The sequence below is a fragment of the Oryza glaberrima genome, chromosome 7, assembly GCF_000147395.1.
Source record: "Oryza glaberrima chromosome 7, OglaRS2, whole genome shotgun sequence".
NCBI lineage: Eukaryota > Viridiplantae > Streptophyta > Magnoliopsida > Poales > Poaceae > Oryza > Oryza glaberrima.
Genome location: NC_068332.1, coordinates 16,613,162 through 16,626,323, shown reverse-complemented (window position 1 = coordinate 16,626,323; position 13,162 = coordinate 16,613,162). Strand labels below are relative to the sequence as shown.

At 44.2% G+C, this 13,162-nt stretch overlaps 2 long non-coding RNA genes and 1 pseudogene across 2 annotated transcripts; 2 read left to right on the top strand and 1 right to left on the bottom strand.

Annotated features, from left to right (window-relative positions):
- Positions 1 to 3,284: 3,284 nt before the first annotated feature.
- LOC127780241 (uncharacterized) lies at positions 3,285 to 3,882 on the top strand (annotated as a pseudogene).
- A 1,465-nt stretch (positions 3,883 to 5,347) lies between these two features.
- On the top strand, positions 5,348 to 6,275 carry LOC127780915 (uncharacterized). Its single transcript, XR_008018845.1, has 3 exons — positions 5,348 to 5,652; positions 5,872 to 5,919; positions 5,999 to 6,275. It is a non-coding gene; the product is annotated as an uncharacterized LOC127780915 (long non-coding RNA).
- Positions 6,276 to 8,289: 2,014 nt separating this feature from the next.
- LOC127779990 (uncharacterized) lies at positions 8,290 to 9,044 on the bottom strand. The gene is made up of 2 exons (XR_008018759.1): positions 8,557 to 9,044; positions 8,290 to 8,482 (listed from the first exon to the last, which is right to left on the bottom strand). It is a non-coding gene; the product is annotated as an uncharacterized LOC127779990 (long non-coding RNA).
- Between the last annotated feature and the right edge of the window lie 4,118 nt (positions 9,045 to 13,162).

Genomic DNA, 13,162 nt, shown 5'->3' with positions numbered 1-13,162 from the left:
CCGTAGCCAGCGACGGGTAAAAGGTACGCGAGACCAGCTGGAGGCAGCCTCGCCCAGTCCCCAGTCGGGCATGGCCGGAGGAGGTGGAGGAGGTGGTGGCGGTGGTGGACAGCGCATCCTGCTAAGACGCGCGTAGAAGGCAGCGGAGGGACGCACGAGCCTCCCATTCCTAACGCACGTCCCACCGGCGTCTCCACGAACCGGAAGGTGCGGCGGACCGACGGCGGCGGCGGTGGAGACCGCATGCTTCCGACGGCGACGGCTCGATCGATCGATCGCCGGCCGCCGCTACTGCTAACAAGACGAAGCGGTCGACGTGGAGTGGAGAAATTAAACCCTAGTCCAAACGGGCTGATACACGTACGGGTTGTTAGCTAGACGACTGGATTTAATTTCTCTCGTTTTAAGTGGTGTACTACATGTTTCATTTTTTTCTATAAAGTTTGATAAGGTATACTACTATATTTCTACCATCGCCCACGAAGAATTCAAATCCGCACATGTATGCGCAGTGTCGCCGTGTCGGGAGCTTAACTATAATCAAGCAAGGTGTTAATTAATTAAACGTTCACTATATGCACTGGATAATGGATAGCCAGTTGCAAATTACGTGTGTGTGTATATATATATATATGTATATATATATATATAGGGATATACTATACTACACATGGGGTTGCGTTGTATTAAAACACAACCCACCCCCACCCCCCACGCACAGGGGTACCCTTTCCAGTCCATCTGCGAGAGTAATTTTGTTACTATCCACACCCTTTCCACCTGTGGGAGTAATTTTTTTACTATCCACCACCTCACATATTTATAACCGCCCCACAGTTTCTCCGAATTTTTAGGACCTGGACTTCTGGAGTGAGAGGCAACGAAGCGGATGTTCGTGCTCGGCCCAGACGGCGGCGGTGAGGAGCAACTCTTGCGGTGGCCTCGCCGTCGAATGTGGAAGCTGATAGGCGCACCTTCCAAATGCTGGTGGTTGCGGGAGCCGGCGAGCCGGCGGCGCTCCCATCCATCACTGGAGGCGGCTCGGGGAAGGGCTCCCATCGACTGGCGTTGAGAGGTGAGGTGGTTCCCGTCATCTTCCTCGCTCGATCTATTGCTCCCTTCCCACCCCGCCCTGAATCGGCGACGGCACCGGCGGGATCTTGTGAGGAGGATGCGGGGAGGAGCTGTCGGCTGCGTCGACCACGCCATACGCCGATCCGCTGCTATAGCCTATAAAGTGTTCTTCCTACACAGGTGACCCCAGGTCGTCGTGGACACTGCGCCGCTTTCATCCCCTCACGGTGCGACAGTGAAGCATACGGGGGCGGCTCATCGATGACTGCATCTGCACGTACCCATTTAACCTATGATGTTTTTATTCTGTGTGATAGAGACCTATATATATATTTTTATCATGTATGGACAAGTATTTGTACACATGCTGCTATACATGCAGTATAAAAAAAACTCCCATTTCTTTATCCCAGCAACTCCAATCCTCGCGCACAGAAATTCGTAGCCTCTTAAAAAACATCTACGTGTTAGGAATTTTTTTACTGCAATCTTTTTATCCAATAAGGTAGCAGTAAATATATTACTAAAAAATAAACTGATAGTTAAAAAGTTACTACTAGGTTAATAAACTGATAGTAAAAAGATTACTACTAGATTAAAAAAAACTGATAGTAAAAACGTTACAAGTGGATTAACACGCATATTAAATTTGTTACTACTAGATTAAAAACTGAGTAAAAATGTTACTAGCGGATTAACACGCATGTTAAAATAAGTACTACTAGATATGCATTTCAAAAAAATGCTGACACCTGTTTATATGGGAAATAATGAAGTTGGGAAATGAGAGGAATAATTTTTTTACTAGTAGTGTTGCACAAAATCAATTTCACCCATAAGTAAATGTTTTACTACACTAAGATTCATTACAGAGATCAGGTATCGTTGATAGTAATTGTTTTACGTAATGATCAACAAAAAGGTGCGGGATGAATTTTGCAGGGTTCTCTAGGGGGAGGGGAGTAGGAGTGCGGGCAGGGGTTGGAGGGTGGGGGGCGCAGGTTGGGGGAGGGGGTGTATGTGAGGGGAGCGTTTTAGTTATTACGCACTCCAGGCGTGGTTTAGCGCATCCCTATATATATATATATATATGTATATATATATACATATCTAGTAGTGCCCGGGCACCATGGTATCAAATGCACAAAATCACTCAAATTTTTTAAAATTTTTAAATTGTGAGTATATACCTAGTTATAATAATTTGATTCATACCTATATCTATCAACAAAACAACTCAAATTTAACTTTATTTCACAATCCATGATTACATACCTAACTAATTATATGTATGGATGCTATATACCTAGAATCAAAATCTAACAAAAACAAGTTCAAATTCAGTTCAAACTTGCTTTGAACTAGTTAGTAAAGTAGTTAATGTTAATACCTAAGTAATTAAAAAAGTTTCATACTCATTTGAATTGGGTATATACTCAATTTCAACAATGGTGCCTGGGCACCATGGAGCACCAAACAAATTTACTATATATATATATAACTACTATACAACACCTTAAGGTGCTACGTATTAAACGAAGCGTGATACAGAACTCACGTCCCACACCACACCATCCTCCCCCACCACACCAAGATGTTCAGTAATTTTTTAACTCGCAAACAAAAATATAGAGAGCTACCTTATTGGATAAGAGCGATAGGAAGGTGCGTAGTAATATTTTTACTCACGAGCCCTGTGCAGCCACCCTCTTGCATCTCGAGATGTTCAGTAATATTTTTACTTTATTAAAGTATGAGTATTTATACCATAGGAAATTCTATCCAACCATTCCTTCCAGCATCAATCACTCTATTTTTTTCGGATCTATAGCACGGCAATCTCAATGGTGATTCCAGCAGAGGAAAGGATGACGCCCCCTTCACCGCGTGCTTGCCAGCGAGAGCTTGATGGCAGTGGCCACCGACGACGATGAAGATGTCGAAGAGATGCATGGCTACCGGATCGGAAGGATTTGTAGCGCCTCATGCAAGGAAGACAGACTAGACCATATGGGATCTGCAGCTGGAACACGGTCTTCTCTGGTGCATTTGTGTTGTTCTTTGGTCTTTAGAGCAAATCTTTATTTTTTTTTGGCTGTATTTGATCTATTTTTAGTTCTTGAATTTTTAGCTCTCAATTCGTCATGTAAGGCAGCACTCCTGATGATATTTGGTTTGATAGGTTAGTAGGTTGTGCACTGCTGCAAACAATGCTGCAGTGTCCCTTCCTCCGGGGTGGGGAAGGTCACGATCGACCGCGTTCGGCGGGCGGCAACGACGGACTGCAGGCCCGGCGACCGGCACGGGCCGCGCCTCTCAGGTCGCCATTGATGGGGATGGAGGCCTTCGACACAGCTGCAACATCCCCTTCGTCCATGTAATGGCGCTAGATGTAGCTCCAATCGGTTCCTAGGCGTTGAGTTCCAAATTTGTACTGATGCAGTGATGCTTATTCCTGGAATTGCTGGATTTCTTCCGTGTGATTCATTACGTACGTGTGCCAGGTTCGGCCGGCCGGCACTGTTCCCGTCCTCGGGGAAGCTCATAGAGTCATGGTGCCGCAAGTCGCAACTGTGTGCAGCGGCTCATCGCCGTCGACCTTGAGACTAACATTTGGCCTTCACTGAACTTCGCGCCGTCGTCGATACCTCCTGCCTGGCTGCCTCATAGCAGCGACAAGCAAGACATCGGCAGTAGTCAAAATGCTAGCAATAGCTGCCGTTTAGTTTTTTTTTATGCACTATATAGATGGACCAACAGCTGCCCTGTAAATTTTTTACTACTAGTAGCACATTTATGTTGTCATAAAAAATTAATGTACCTTTTTTTACTATATACCAGCAGCGATCTCGCTTGATGCACACATTTTCGTCTACGTCGTTGCCATGATTGCACGTGGTGAGCTCTGGCTAGGCCATGTCGAACAGCACGAAGAAATCACTGGCAAGCGAGGATTGGTACTCACTACTACGTACGACGCTAAAACTACGCAACCATCTGCCCTTTTTCTTTAAACCACGACGAAAAAAACGTTCACCCCCATTTTTTCCGATCTGCCATCAGTTATCGTGTCAAGAGATATTACCGGATGGAATAATTCCTTTCTTTCCGGCACTTTAACTCCGATTCAATTCTCCCTGCGATCACGTTTTTATCTGCTTCAAAACAAAAGTCATTTTTTAACTACACATGCCGAGTATTTTTATAACTACAAAATCATCTGGGGTTGGAACCGCTAGATCCGCACTTAGTTTTTCAAATAACAGTCAAAATTTAACTATTTATTTCACACAGCACGAAAGATGTTTCCAACCCATAAGTTATTTTTTACCTATTAAATCCGACGATCAAAACAATTCTCATGCACCGTACAAGTTAATTTTTAATTGTACATGTTCAGAAACTCTATTTTATTATTAAATGAAAGTAAAATTATCAACCTCATGATAAGTAAGGCCCAGAGTAATATTTTAACTTATAACATAAGGCAGTAATTATTTTACTCAGCCTTCACTAGAAGTGGTGTACAGGCAAATTAGAGGAGAGATGATCCAGTGATTTTTTACTTGCCGTACAATTTTTTTACTCATTAAGCGTTCACATGACCAGACGAGTAATTTTTTAACTTGGGACAAATGGGATGGGAAAAGCCTTTGCACACGGTGGTAGCAGTAAAAGTGGTCCAGGAGGATGCGCTACATGAGAAAAGCGAGAAATCCGGAGATGGACTCAGAAAAAACTAAAAACCAGGAAGGCGAGCGCTGAGAGGCGCGCTACTTCCTTCGTAGCGCCACCGTATTAAACATCACCTGATATAGCATGCAGTTAAAATTTAACTCACCGACGACCAATCTCGATCCCACCCTTACACCTACTCCCCAACTCCCATAATCCGAGTAAATTTTTTACAGGATGTTATCCATTTGTGTGCCTTGTGATTCACTGGTGTTTGCACATTGAGTTATTTCTTAACTCAACAATACAATGAATTGTTAAATACGAAGCCAGATATTTTTTAACTGGTTGCGAGATAGCCATTGTGTGTCTTGTGATCCAACGGTGTTTGCACATTGAGTTATTTTTTTAACTCAACATACTAACTTTATCTGGTTTGTATATTAGGGATTCTCGTCGTATAAACCGTCCACCCACTATTTACTCTCCCTCTCCACATTACTGAGTTATTTTTTAGCTTCGCATACCTTAAATTTTAAAATTTGTTTCTTTGTGCACAATTTTTCTCACAGTTACACCCCTTTTTTTCCGGATCGCAGGTCAGCGACGGGCGGTCAAGTGGCGATCGCAGGTCGGCGGCGTGCGGCCGCCGGCTTGGTCTTCCTCAGCGCGTCGGGCGCAGGCGGCGGGGTCCCTCCAGCTTCCTCTGATTGCGGGCGACAGTGACTGCCTGTTTTAGCGGCGTGCGTCGGGCTCGGCGGGGCCATCCACTACCCGGATCCGGCGGCAGCGGCCGTCCCTTGCCCCGCCCCGCACAGATCCACTAGGGGCTGCGGAGGAGAGCCCAGGGGCAGTCTCGGCGATGGCGATGGCTGAACGTATTGTTGTTGCTTAAACATCAAGGTATTCCTTAGTCTCCTTTGCTCTCTGACTATACATATTTCCAGATAAATTTATAGCTGCTATGGCACTTGTGAAGAGAGTCAATTGGTGGTAATATCACAGTAAGCATCCTTTTTTGCACGACACTTAATAGTACATTGTGTTTCATTCCTCATTTTCATTAGTAAATTTCTGGTGTTATCTATGTGATAGATTGTGAATTGTTCTTCAATTTTTCAGGGCTGTTATCTGAACGGAATAGCTGATGGTGATTCTGATACTATCAGAGTACTACTTTTCTAAAGGACATCTGACTACCACCCATTATCAAAATCCATGCCTAAAAACGGAATCATTTTTTCTGCAGGACCATATGGACACCGTCGCTCACCGAACACCGCCGGTCGCCACATCCCCATTTCTCTGCCGCCACAGTCGCTGCTTACTGAATGCTGGAATGTGTGTTAATTTTTTTTATTCTTGAATTGTTGTGGTGATGTGTCTGTAAAATTATCACTTCTGTGCAGCTTTGTTGTGATTTAATGTGCATTTTAGTGTAATAATCATTTTTAAAATTTTTCATCTATCGATGTATAACTTGGAGAAAGTTTACTGATATTACCTTTCCTGAGAAAAGGCGTAAATAAATTACCAACACTCTCTTTTATTCTTAAGTTAAAGTAAAAAAATATCACTAATATAAACCTCATCACGAGTAAAGGGTAGAGTAATTTTTTACTCTCTTTTATTCATAAGTCAAAGTAAAAATTTCACTAATATAAACCTCATCACGAGTAGAGGGTAGAGTAATTTTTTTACTGGCACTCAAATTAGAATGCACCGTAGATTATACAGTATTTTTTGATGGGTAAAGACGCATAGTAATTTTTTAACCGAGCAATCAAATTAGAATTAAACACAGATCAGGCCAGTAATCTTTTTACTGCGTGCTCCGTAGGGCGAGCATATGAGGTGGGCAAGAAAATTAGGGCAGAGACGTGAGTGATTTTTTTACTCGGCATACAAAAGGTAATGATTTCTTTTCTCAGTAATTTTTTTACTGATTACTTTAGTCAGTAACTTTTTTACTCCGGATAGGATGGGTGGGAAACACGGAGCAGGATGATGGATGACGGGAGAAAAACGGAAAACTCGGTGGTGGATAAGAAAAACCGGGATAGGAAGCGCTGTGAGTCGCGCCACGGTTTAACTTGCGCGCACCGCTTGTGTGTGGCGTCACGTAGCGTGTCTATATATATATATATATATATATATATATATATATATATATATATATATATATATAGTAAATTTGTTTGGTGCTCCATGGTGTCCGGGCTCCATGATTCAAATTGAGTATATACTCAATTCAAATGAGTTTGAAATTTTTTTAAATGTTTAGGTATTAACATTAACTACTTTACTAACTAGTTCAAAATAAGTTCGAACTGAATTTAAACATGTTTTTATTAGAATTTGATTCTAAGTATATAACATCCAAACATATAATTAGTTAGGTATGTAATATTGGATTGTGAAATAAAGTTAAATTTCAGTTGTTTTGTTGCTAGGTATGGGTATGAATCGAATACTTATAACTAGGTATATACTCATACTTTGAAAATTTTGAAAAAATTGGACGAATTTGTGTATTTCATACCATGGTGCCCGGGCACCATGGTGCCCCCATATGAGTGTCATATATATATATATATATATATACACATATATGTGTCTATATATATATATATGTGTGTGTATATATATACACATATATATATGTGTGTATGCATATGTATGTGTGTATATATATATATATGTATGTATATGTATATATATGTATGTATGTATACGTACATACATATATACACATATATACGTATATATATATATATATGTATATAGGACACTCATATGGGGCACCATGGTGCCCGGGCACCATGGTATCTAATGCACAAAATCACTCAAAATTTTTAAAATTTTCAAATTGTGAGTATATACCTAGTTATAATAATTCGATTCATACCTATACCTATCAACAAAACAACTCAAATTTAACTTTATTTCACAATCCATGATTACATACCTAACTAATTATATGTATGGATGCTATATATCTAGAATCAAAATCTAACAAAAACAAGTTCAAATTCAGTTCAAACTTGCTTTGAACTAGTTAGTAAAGTGGTTAATGTTAATACCTAAGTAATTAAAAAAGATTCATACTCATTTGAATTGGGTATATACTCAATTTCAACAATGGTGCCCGGGCACCATGGAGCACCAAACAAATTTACTATGTATATATATATATATAAATATATGTATATATATATATATATATATATATATATGGATTTTTCCGGTCGTCACCAAAATTTTTCGGTCCGCCAATCCATTTTCGCCGCGCCTATTTTTTACGCTTTCGTCCCCAAGTGACGCCCTCCATCCTCGCATGTATCACACGACGAAGAAAGAACAAAATCGCTCAATCGGAAATCGGAAACAAAATCCAAATCAAAACCCAATCACTACCCTACTAAAAAATAGACATTATTGCCGGTTGGGAACCGGCCTTTGGTGGTGATATAATTTGCAAAAGAAAAAAAAAAGCAGGCTCGGCTCGAATGGTCCAAATCCATAGAAAATAAATCGAAATGCGAGAGAAAAAAGAATCACAAAGTTCATAAATCAAGTGGATGATTCCAACAAAACAAATCACATAATATACACATTAAATAATCGATCACACATCACATAATCAATATTACAAAATTTATCACATGGATTTGGAAATTCAAGACCACTTGCGGCCGTTGCTCACCGTGGAGTATTCCGGCCACTCCCTGCCCTGCAGACAACCGCTTCCGACGACATCAGAGGGATAAAGGATGGGGGAAGGGAGAAGATGAGGGAGAAACTGACCTTTGGCATCGGTGTCGGGGATGAAGCATGCCTGGTGTTGTGATGGAGACAAGAAAGAGGCGGCTCCAGATCTGGTGGTGGCCGCCACCATCATGTTGCCGGGGAGTGGTGAGCCGTTGGCTTCACCGCAGGGAAGAGACGAGTCGGGGAGTAGAGAAGGCGAGCCGTCGTCGCTGAGGAGTGACGAGCCAGGGAGTGGAGAAGGTGTGCCGCCGTCGCGTGGAGAGAAGGCGTGCCGCCGTCGTGGGGAGTTGAGAAGGCGTGCCGCCGTCGCTGGGGAGTGGCGAGCCGGGGAGAGGGAGAAGGTGCGCCGCCGTCGCTGGGAGTGGCGAGACAAGAAGTCGAGAAGGCGTGGAGAAAGCGAACGAGAGACGGGGAGACGGAGGATTCAGAGAAGGAGAATCACGAGGAGATAATGTTCGAGAGGTGGGGTCCACGCTGGATTTTTTTTCTCTGCTGTTCGGCGCTCCAAAGACCAGCACATTTTGTTGGTTTCGGTTTTTTTTTAACAAAACCAGCGCGTATGACATGCCCTTATTTAAAAAAAAATAACATGCCCTTCGGTTTACTTCAAACAAGCGTAGCTAGCTTAGCTACTTGCATAGCGATCGATGGCAGAAGGTGAGGTCGGATTTGTCATCTAACCATCCAATCTTAACTAATTAAAATATTCGTTTTTTCTTTCGTCACAGTTTATTTTGTCCGTCCGCACGATTTTTTCACAGTCCGATTTAGTCCGTCCGCCCGATTTTTCTTTGCCCACATGATTTTCCCGCTTTGCCCCAAAAAAAATCAACCACTCTGCCCCCAAAATCAACCACAATCAACACAAAATGACATAATAATCATCCAAGAACATCAAACATCACATTATTCACATTCATATCCAAGAACAACAACAACATAATCACATAACTTTCACTCCCCTACCGCGGACTGCCGCCGGATCTGCCATCGGCCGCCGCCGAATCTACCCGTGGCCGTCGTCGACGCCACCACAACCAACTGCCGTCGGATCCGCCCTCGGCCGCCACCGGATCCACCCGTGGCCGTTGTTGAAACCACCACCGCCGACTGCCGCCGGATCCGCCCTCGGCTGCCGCCACCGTTGCCAAATCCACCCGCGGCCGTCGCCGACGCCACCACCGCCGTCGGATCCACTCGCGGCTTCCGCTGATCTGCCGCGGGAGGGAGACAAGAGGGGGCAAAGGGAGCCGCTGCTGCCGGATCTGCCCGCGGCCGCCGCCACCGCGCCGAATCTGGCGCGGGAGGGAGGCAAGAGAGGGTGGAGGGAGCCACCGCCGCCACCCTGGATTCGCCCGCGACCACCTCCAACCCTCTACCACCGCCACCGTATCCACCGCGGGAGGGAGGCGAGAGGGAGAGGAGGAAAAACTAGGGTTTTCGCCGACAGCCGGGAGGGATGGGGTTTTGTCCATCTGACGTCAGCGCCCGGCTGTCCGATCGAAACCCTATGATCGGACAACCGACACCGGCCCAAGTGGAGGCACGCACAGGGTGGCTTCCCCGGCCCAGGCCCAGGTTGCGGCCCGGGGTGGGGGGGAGCGCCCGCACATGCGTATAAGAGGCCGTGGGCCGACCGGCCAGGCGAGAAAAAAAGTCTGTTCTAGGTCCCTCGACCAAAGAAAAGAAGTTTAATTCTATATCTTTATCTTAACTAAATTAAAAATTCGTAACTTTCCGTTCGTCACAAGACGGACGAAGGCTATAATTAAAAATAAGAAATATTGAAATAATAATAGCACAGACTCATGGTCACTGCTGTCGCGGAAGGCCAGACACGGCTGCTACCTACGGTGCTACGGTCATTGATTGGTCTGAGGTTGCTCGCTGGTCAGTCGTGCTGCTGAGCGACTCCGTAGATCTACCCATATCTTCAGAGTCCATGTTAACTTGCACCGTGTAAAGGTAGAAATCAAGCCGGCTTTGTCTTTTTTATCTTCCTTTCTTCGAATTTTTTTTGAAAAATAATTTATTATGAGCTACTATATTTAAGACTTTTTCTAGCGAGCAAAAGTACCAAAATAGTGTGAAAATAACTTTGGTTAAAAACAAATATTTTTAGTTTTAGTCACCGTAGCGAAGCACGGGCATTTTGCTAGTGTCTATATATATATAGAAAAATGCTGTATCCTCGTATCGCCGTATCACGTATCCTCGTACCAGGGTAAAATAGTGTGCTGCGATGAAGGTCTTATCAGATAAGTATCTGACCTGATATCTCAGCGTTATCAGAGGACAACTGAAGTAAAAGCTTGAGATATGAAGTACCATGATGTCTATGTACAAAGCCATGTTTAAGATCTATCAATTACATAATGCTACCACACTTTGCACTCTTGCAGTACACCAACCTACCTATGTTTTCTTAGCACATTATACGAGTTCTCATCAACCAAAAGCTGATGCGGTGCAAATCATGATGCAGAATTGTGGATAAATCTAAGAACAATCCATCAGAGTTCAGATGATTAATCACCTCATGGTGACCAAAGCAGATTCCTTTGCACCGCCTCTTAGAGCAACCCTGCCAGCTTCCAAAAATCTAGCAACAGCATCCTCTGCGTAGCAATTTGCTTCACCCACATTTACAGTCCTACCAACAGCTGGGCAGGTGTTGAGTACATGGTCACCATTGAACTGAGAAGCAAGCTGGATCAACTGTAAAATCAAAGGTGTTTTTGATTCTGTGATGAATAATTGGCATTGGAGATTATTGGTTTTGTTATTTGGAATTTATTCACGAAGTGGTTTTGGAGATGATTGGATTTCACAGGTGAATCTACAGGTACTGCTGGAATTGGGTTCGGTCAGACCGGGCAGTGGTTGCCGGTCAGACCGGTGGTATATGCGCGGTCAGACCGGCGCAGCCTGTGGTCTGACCGGCCGACGCTGTGTCGGTTTCGGTTTCGGGTTGTTTGTTTGGATATCCGTGATTATTTCATGATTATGGCTTCTAGATAGATACTATACGTATGTAATACTGTTGTTTGCTACTAATGAGTCAAGTTGGAGATAGCTTGGTCTCGGAATATGGTTTCTTTGTTTATTTCATGTGTAGGTGACTCGATGTCTCGGGAGAGTATTTGCGGTGATGGACCGGGAGTCGGCTTGGGGATAAGACGACGTCCGTGGTGGTCAGGGATCATGCGGGATACTTAGGCTAGAGTTGATGCACGTGGTTGATGGAGATTCCATATGGCATACGATGGAGTTATTGTGTGCGTATGGGATGCGGAGTCGAATTTGGAAGGAGTCCAAAATTGGTATGATTGGTTATGTAAAGTTTGTGTCTTGTACTAGAGGGTTTTCTAAGGTGTTTAGGACTTCTAGTATGAGTTTGGTTTGTAGCTTTAGGCTGCCTACCTCGGGTATAAATAGAGGGGGAGCGTGAGGCTTCCTGGTATCGCTTTTGAGAGCAATTGAGTTGAGTTTTGAGTTAGGATTTCGAGTTTAGTCGAAATTTTTTGTAAGGAGTGCTGTTGGTGCACTTTGTAAACACAGAGAGAATCAATAAAGTTGTCATCTACTTTAAGAGTTCTTTGATTTGTGTTTCACCGGGTTTCGGCGGTCTAATCGACGACTCACCGGCAGTCAGACCGGCGGCGTAAGGGCGGTCAGACTGGCGTCGACGACAGGCGGCAGGAGCTGATCTTGGCGGTCAGACCGGAGATTCAATCTCAGTAAGACCGACGGCAACCAGGCGGTCAGACCGGCAGGGCAACTTCGGTCAGACCGCGATCCGTCGAATTTGAGGGTAACTTTTATTTCTGTTAAAAGTTTTCGATTTTTGGGTATACCAACCATTCACCCCCCTCTGGTTGGCTTAGTTCTTGTTGTTCGATCCTACATCAACTCCACTTAAAACTCCGACATAGATGAATTAATCCTCCTTAGGACCAAATGGTAGCATAGACTTTGTGGGCCAACAACCTGGATGTTGGATAGTCATATGATACAGAGTTCAATTCTAAGTTTCTAACATGAAATCAGACAGAACTCAATCAAGGATTAGATTGTATTGTGATATGTGTCAATAAAATTAGGCACTTCAGGTATATGAATATACTCGGAATTATTCGTATTATGTACTTACACCAAAATGATGCAATAGTTGATGAACAGTTCTACTTTAACTGAACTGAAGGTTACTATCTGTTTCCATGAGCATCAGAATACATTAAGGTAGTGTTTGGTTGCTGGGATGAGGTGGGATGGGATGGGATGAACCCACTTTTAGGGGTGTTTGGTTTAGGGGTAAGTGGGATGGGTTGGTCCCTAGAGAGGAATATTCCTCTCAGATCCGGGACCAACTCATTCGACCAAAACTGGCGGACAAACTCGTCCCACCTGGGACGAGCGAACGGCGTGACGAAGCTGCTCACGTGCTTGCCCTGCTCGCCCTCAAGAGACGGCGGCGGCGACAGGCTCGGCAGCGGCGGTGGCGACAGGCTCGGGCGACGGCGGCAGGATCCACGGCGGCGGTAGGCGACAGGCTCGGCAGCGGCGGCGTCCGGGGGCTCGACGGCGCCGGATCTTGTGGTGGGGAAGGCGGCGGCGCCGGATCTGACGATGGGGAGGGATC